Genomic DNA, 8192 nt, shown 5'->3' with positions numbered 1-8192 from the left:
TCTTATATAAATATTCATAAACCTATGTTTTGTATGGTATCTCCAAAAATGAGTCAGATTAATTGAATTGTATAAACCATTTTTTCATAATTATTTTGAAATTAAAAATGGTTGCTTTTTCTGAAAACAAAGTTGTAAATATAATAATTTTTTTTCTGCAAACTGCAGTGATTTTCCAGCACTGGAAAAGCATTTTATAAGAATTAACTTTAACTAATAAATTTTAAATACACTTTAAACCAAACAGTGTTTTAAAATACTGACTTTTAAAACAAAAGTACATCTTTACAAGTGTTGTTAAGGCAGCACTCTGATCCGTGTAAGACATTATCATCCACAGGTGGGGGGAAAAAAATAACCATGAAATCAGACTTATCTAACCAAACTGAAAAACATTAGTTTATGAATAGCAGGTACTGAACATCTTATTTTTTTTGTTAAACCTGGATATCAGTAAGCATTGTTGTATTGTGAACATCGCATTGCAAAATATTCTAAAAATAGGAATCGGTATTTTCAGTTAACCAACATCAAAATATAAGGGAAACGTCTTGAAATACAGAAGAGATGGGAAAACAAGAAAAACCAAAATGCACTGACCCCTCCCAGGTTTATGGGTTCAGTAGCCTAATGCTCCGTGCATGCACTTTGCTTGACTTCTTTGCATCAAGTTCCAAGAAGATCATCTGCATCACTTCAAAGGTATGTTCTAGTCCCTTTTGGATATTCCAAATTTAGGGCATACATAAAACCAAATAGTAGGACACATGCAGATGCAATGGAGGTTAACCGGTTCAGCTCTTGCACGCCATCTAACACTATCCCAGTATCCATTGGTGGGTGGAGAGTGTCCTCATCCTTGCAAATCACAAATATTCCATAGGTATTTTCTCAAGTTGTTTCCAACTGTGGCATGGTCTGTGGGGGATAGATATATTTTTAGCTGTTTTGAAAACACAAAATGAGCTATGTTTAAAGATGCAAATAAAGGTTTTCTTTGAACAGCAAAGACAAATAAGATTTGTGACATTCCCCTCTTGAATATATAAGGAATGTTCAAAAAGTTTCCGCACTTTTATATTGTCATTGGAAACGGCGAAAGTGGGAGGAGTAGTAATTGGGCATTAAAAAGGTAGCACGACGCTGGGGAAACTGCATCGCAAACGAAGGTGACTATGTAGAAAAGTGATGTAATTTGTTTTTGCAATTCTTAATAGAGTTTAAAAAAAAAAAAAAAGTTCAGAGACGTTTTGAATGTCCCTCTTATTAACCCACGGATATTCAACTCTTTCATGGCATCTGCAGTTTTTTGTGCAAATCTACCTGAGAAACACCCAATTTCACAAATTAAGATGCTTCCTTAGTTAAAGGAGTGTGGGTTATTAGTGAAAGAGTTGGAGCAAAAACTTGTAGATACTGCAGCTCTCATCGAACACCTTTGTATTAACCACTTCTAAAAGAATGTACTTTTATTGTTTATTACCAAAATGGTTGTGATATTTTAAACTTACAAAAAATTTGCTATCTAGATTTTACAAAAACAGTATAATCAAAAAGCTATTTTTAGTGCTGTTAATCCAAATTTCTACATTGCAATTTAGTAGCAATCACATAGCAATACACAAAAAAAAAAAAAGCAAATACAATTAGTACTCTTACAAAAATAAATCTCTAAATACTCCTCAAACATTTTACCTGATTACATTCTTTTTATTTGTGCCAAAATATACTACAGATAAATGTCACTCAGAATATCAGGTGGGTAAATATTGGAATGTAGTCACAATATGATGAGTTGTAAAAAGATTTATAAAATCAATGACTCGAAATCAGTTATAATTTAATCTTTGTGTTGTAAATAAATAAGTTTTGTATTCATACCAAAGATTCTTTGCTGAGGGCCCCAACCTCTTCTCCAAGAAAGATGATGAGTGATTTCAACAGCAATTCTCTCTGCATATTAATCTCTTTAGTCTGTGCAATACAAGATACAATTAACATAGATACAGCCCTTTAAAAACACCCAAAGCAGCAGTAAAGCTTTATAACCATTAGAAATTAAATTCGCAAAGAGAAAACAGTGCAAAAAAGTAGTGTGTTGTGAAATCAAGCATATACATTTAATCCATGGCTACAAATTCTCCTGGAAATAGAAATATGTAGTTGTCTAATATATTAATGGTAAACTACACAAATACAATGTTAACTCCTGCACTTTTTACGAGCATCATGGTCAATCTGTCACTTGTCTTTTATTCAGAGTATAAAATTTAATTTTGATTATATTTTTAAACTCCTAGATGCCAAATTAAATTCAAAGGCTGCAAAGACCTAATGTTAAAGCGAATTAGCAAAATTAAAACCCTACCTCGATTAGATAAAGTGTTTAAGATTTTGTACAAAGCCCAAGTATTATTAGCCTTAATCCTGGTGAAATCATAGCATTAAGTACATATAGAGAAAATCAGTCATACCTGATTTAAAGCCTTCATTATGACACTGGTGCTTGCTTTCAGCCTGTAAGTATGTTGGTCCAGCTGTGCCAGAAACTTTGCTTGCAGTGGAAATGTGATACACAAAGACTCCGCACAGATCTGGGGGCAAACTTGTATAAGTTAAAATATATACAAATCTAATCAAAACATTTTCCCACCATATGTGCAGAACATTAGCTGATGTCTACCTCCATCTCGCAATGTGTATTGGTTTCTTGATTAATGTGATGTACAGTAATCCCTTGCTATATCATGCTTCGACTTTCGCGGCTTCACTCTATCGCGGATTTTATATGTAAGCATATTTAAAAATATATTGCAGATTTTTTTGCTGGTTCGCGGATTTCTGCGGACAATAGGTCTTTTAATTTCTGGTACATGCTTCCTCAGTTGGTTTGCCCAGTTGATTTCATATGGTTTCTACTTCATGGATTTTCACTTTATGTTTATATGCCATAACCATTAATCATATGTTTTATATGGTAATTTTTATATTGACATGCTTGGGTCACAGATTTGCACAGACACACAGGAGGTTGTAGAGAGACAGGAACTTTATTCAAACACTGCACACAAACCTTTGTCTCTTTTTCAAAAGTTTAAATGTGCTCCATGACAAGACAGAGATGACAGTTCCGTCTCACAATTAAAAGAATGCAAACATATCTTCGTCTTCAAAGGAGTGTGTGTCAGGAGCAAAGAATGTCAGAGAGCGAAAAGCAAACAATCAAAAATCAATAGGTGCTGTTTGAGCTTTTAAATATGTGAAGCACCGTGCGGGAAGCATATCGCGCAAAAAAGCAACCACAAGTAAGCCCAGCAAGGAAGGGAGCAATGTGAAGGTAGTCTTTCAGCGTTTTTTGAGGAGCGGCCGTATCCTCTAGGGGTGCGAACAGCCCCCGTGCTCACAATATATTTGAGGAGTTTTATTTAATACGTACTGTAATACGTGCTCTGATTGGATAGCTTCTCAGCCATCTGCCAATAGCGTCCCTTGTATGAAATCAACTGGGCAAACCAACTGAGGAAGCATGTACCAGAAATTAAAAGACCCATTGTCCACTGAAACCCACGAACCAGCGAAAAAATCGCGATATATATTTAAATATGCTTACATATAAAATCCGCGATAGAGTGAAGCCGCGAAAGTCAAAGCGCGATATAGCGAGGGATTACAGTATATCTTTATTTGTAACTTGGACAATGCAATGTAATATTAGTGTTACATTAGTGAGAAGCATTCATGTTTACCCCCTATGACTAAGTTAGGATAGTGAATTTTATGACAGGGTTGGGGGAAGTGCCTCAAACAAGTCTGGCAAATGTTTCTCTGCAGGATTCTCTCCGTCAACCCCCACAGGAAAGTCAGACTGCCTAGCTGGCCAGCTTCACATTAACACATGGTTTTGGGGGCAGGTGTGAAAGTATTCTCTGCCCCATTGGTCTGAAGTATGGCTATTTGGAATGGGCTTGTATCAGAAGCTTTTAAGTGCCATGACACCCTATTGGCTGTAGGAGTTGGACAGAAAATCTATAAATTTGCTTGCTTTACCTCTCTCTCTCTCTCTCTCTCTCTGACCAACTGATGAAAGACCATCTCCCATACCATGAACTGAAAAGGACAACACAATGAAAAGCACAACTCAGTAGCAATATTGAGGACTTTCAGTGCATCCGGAAAGTATTCACAGTGGATCACTTTTTCCACATTTTGTTATGTTAACCTTATTCCAAAATGGATTAAATTTATTTTTTTCCTCAGAATTCTACACACAACACCCCATAATGACAACGTGAAAAAAGTTTACTTGAGGTTTTTGCAAATTTATTAAAAATAAAAAAACTGAGAAATCACATGTACATAAGTACTCACAGCCTTTGCTCAATACTTTGTCAATGCACCTTTGGCAGCAATTACAGCCTCAAGTCTTTGAATATGATGCCACAAGCTTGGCACACCTATCCTTGGCCGGTTTTGCCCATTCCTCTTTGCAGCACCTCTCAAGCTCCATCAGGTTGGATGGGAAGTGTCGGTGCACAGCCATTTTAAGATCTCTCCAGAGATGTTCAATCGGATTCAAGTCTGGGCTCGGGCTGGGCCACTCAAGGACATTCACAGAATTGTCCTGAAGCCACTCCTTTGATATCTTGGCTGTGTGCTTAGGGTCGTTGTCCTGCTGAAAGATGAACCATCGACCCCAGTCTGAGGTCAAGAGCGCTCTGGAGCAGGTTTTCATCCAGGATGTCTCTGTACATTGCTGCAGTCATCTTTCCCTTTATCCTGACTAGTCTCCCAGTCCCTGCCGCTGAAAGACATCCCCACAGCATGATGCTGCCACCACCATGCTTCACTGTAGGGATGGTATTGGCCTGGTGATGAGCGGTACCTGGTTTCCTCCAAACATGACACCTGGCATTCACACCAAAGAGTTCATTCTTTGTCTCATCAGACCAGAGAATTTTCTTTCTCATGGTCTGAGAGTCCTTCAGGTGCCTTTTGGCAAACTCCAGGCGGGCTACCATGTGCCTTTTACTAAGGAGTGGCTTCCGTCTGGCCACTCTACCATACAGGCCTGATTGGTGGATTGCTGCAGAGATGGTTGTCCTTCTGGAAGGTTCTCCTCTCTCCACAGAGGACCTCTGGAGCTCTGACAGAGTGACCATCGGGTTCTTGGTCATCTTCCTGACTAAGGCCCTTCTCCCCCGATCGCTCAGTTTAGATGGCCGACCAGCTCTAGGAAGAGTCCTGGTGGTTTCGAACTTCTTCCGCTTACGGATGATGGAGGCCACTGTGCTCATTGGGACCTTCAAAGCAGCAGAAAGTTTTCTGTAACCTTCCCCAGATTTGTGCCTCGAGACAATCCTGTCTCGGAGGTCTACAGACAATTCCTTTGACTTCATGCTTGGTCTGTGCTCTGACATGAACTGTCAACTGTGGGACCTTATATAGACAGGTGTGTACCTTTCCAAATCATGTCCAATCAACTGAATTTACCACAGGTGTACTCCAATTAAGCTGCAGAAACATCTCAAGGATGATCAGGGGAAACAGGATGCACCTGAGCTCAATTTTGAGCTTCATGGCAAAGGCTGTGAATACTTATGTACATGTGGCCAAGGATAGGTGTGCCAAGCTTGTGGCATCATATTCAAAGACTTGAGGCTGTAATTGCTGCCAAAGGTGCATCGACAAAGTATTGAGCAAAGGCTGTGAGTACTTATGTACATGTGATTTCTCAATTTTTTTATTTTTAATACATTTGCAAAAATCTCAAACTTTTTTCACGTTGTCATTATGGGGTGTTGTGTGTAGAATTTTGAAGAAAAAAATGAATTTAATCCATTTTGGAATAAGGCTGTAACATAACAAAATGTGGAAAAAGTGATACGCTGTGAATACTTTCCAGATACACTGTAAGTAGAGACATGTTAGTTACTTAAAGTTTGTGTGCTGCCTGAAACTACATATCCGCATTTATCAGGTTGTCTGGTTGCCAATATTCAAATGTACTTTGCATATTGTTGTTATTTTATTATCAATAATACATTAATTTAAATAGTAACTTAACTCCTGCTTGTCTTTTACTAAACCTAATTGCCTGAGGTTATAAATGTAGAAGGGAAGGCGGGGAGAAGTTATATGGTACAATACCTTTATAAACGGTGGCAAGTCTGTGAGATTTGAGGCATTCTGACAAAGGCTACATATTAATAAAACAAAAAGGGGAAAGTAGAGTAATTAACAATTGACGTAGACAGCAGGATTTTGGGGTAACCATGTCTTGCTCCCTGTTTGCAAATACTGTTTTGATGTATGTGTGTGTGTATGCATGTGAATTTTAGGGCACCCGGTGTACAAATGCAGTGGAAGTAAAACATTGTTTGGTTGCTGAATACAATATAGCCAAAAAAAGTTTTGAGACTTCATGTATGTCACAAGGACACCCACATGTTTTAGTGCTGGTGGAGTGCTAGGGAGTGGTGGGACATGCATGTGTCATTCATACGGCACTTATTCGTTTAGGATCTTTGTCCATGTATGTGTATGTTTGCTTACTGGGGCAAAAGTAGGCCAACCCATAACAAATTTGGCAAATTGTATTAGAGTAGCATTGTAGACTTAGAAATGCCTAAATTCATATTAAAGCCACCCATCTTCCAGTGGAGTGGCAGAGGTAAGCAGGCTAAAGCTAGAAAGGTGAAACCTGTAGTGCAGGTAGAGAAAACCGAAGCTAAGCTCAGCATGCCACAAAATGGAAGAGGGCTGGAAGGACTTAAAGCAGGAAAACAGAAATCCGGTATAAAGAAGACAACTGCTGTTATAAGAGGTTTAGTATCTTGCATTATCGATAATAAGGAAGATCAGTATGAGAATTGGAATGAAGTTCTTATTGGCTTTTCAAGCAGCACATTCATATTGCAGAATAAGAAAATGGAAAGCGGTGGCTTACCATACAGTTTCTAGCACTCCGCATGTAGAACAAAGATGTGGAAAATTTGGCTAGTGAGCGGAGTTAAAAGCTGTTTGTTTGATGTTAAGGAGTACATACAGAAAGGCCTGTTGTGATTCACACTAACAGCTGGGTAGTTTTTAGGGTCTTGTTGTTTGAGCACCAAAGCAGGAAGAAAGATAGGTGACATACATTTATTAAGCCACTCTGGTAGTTAAAAAGCTCAAGGAATTATTTTAATAAAATATGTGATCATCCTCTTTCTAAATAAGAAATTAGTGTTTTTCAATCACTCTGGCTGGGTGGACAAGGTATGGCAAATTGCAGCACTGTTAATAATTACACCTGATAACAGAGTCTGGATTGATAGTCTAGGAAGAACATCCAGAAAATAAGAAACATTGGCTGCTGGCAAAGAGGACATTAGGCTCACTCTGACTGAAAGCAAGGAAAATACTTTCTTACATCCATTTCTATGGACTTTATTCAAAGCAGAATGAACTATTTATTTTTGACTGAATTTGTGTGCCGAAAAGTTTTTAAACTAGGATCTGAAGCAAGCATTAGATCCTGCTGAAAGAGGCCGTGGGACTGCATCACTATCCTGTCAACCACTGGACAGAGGACAAGACAACTGGATAGTGAGAGACAAAAGCGAAGTGTTCTTTTCCATAAGCACATAACATGGGATGTAATGCATGCAGAGGGAAGCTGGTTTCTAAGGGCAAGACAGGCCAGATTAGAACACATTTTTAGGGATTTCATAGGGCCCAAAGGAAGGACAATGAACAAGACAGTCAAAAAAAAAAATACTCTAGGCATTTTGGACAAAGTGATTTCCTCAGACAGAGAGATTACGCCTTATTTAGCATTTGTTTTGATTTTTTGTGGCCTGTATATTGACATGTATAGCCCATTATACTGAACTAGATGACTTAAAGTGATGTCCATTCAGGGGTGAGGTTAACTGTCAATATAATGTCTTGTGTTTTAATGGTAATTCTGAGACAGGCTATTTCCCTCCAATTAGAATATATCTATGGCCCCAATTAGTTTGGGGCCATAGATATATTCTGTGCTTTGTGGGTGTTGGCAGGTGTAAAGGGGCATGAGTGGAAGGCCAGTGGTGGAAAAGCAGTAAAAAGGCTTGCAACATGCTAAGGACGTACAAAGAGGGGGATAAATGGAATGCTGGATGCCCTAAGGACTATAATCTTAGTCACTCAGAGGCAAGACGCTGCACTGC

Source organism: Erpetoichthys calabaricus, chromosome 11 (assembly GCF_900747795.2).
Source record: "Erpetoichthys calabaricus chromosome 11, fErpCal1.3, whole genome shotgun sequence".
Classification (NCBI taxonomy): domain Eukaryota; kingdom Metazoa; phylum Chordata; class Cladistia; order Polypteriformes; family Polypteridae; genus Erpetoichthys; species Erpetoichthys calabaricus.
Note: the sequence above shows the minus strand (reverse complement) of the source record.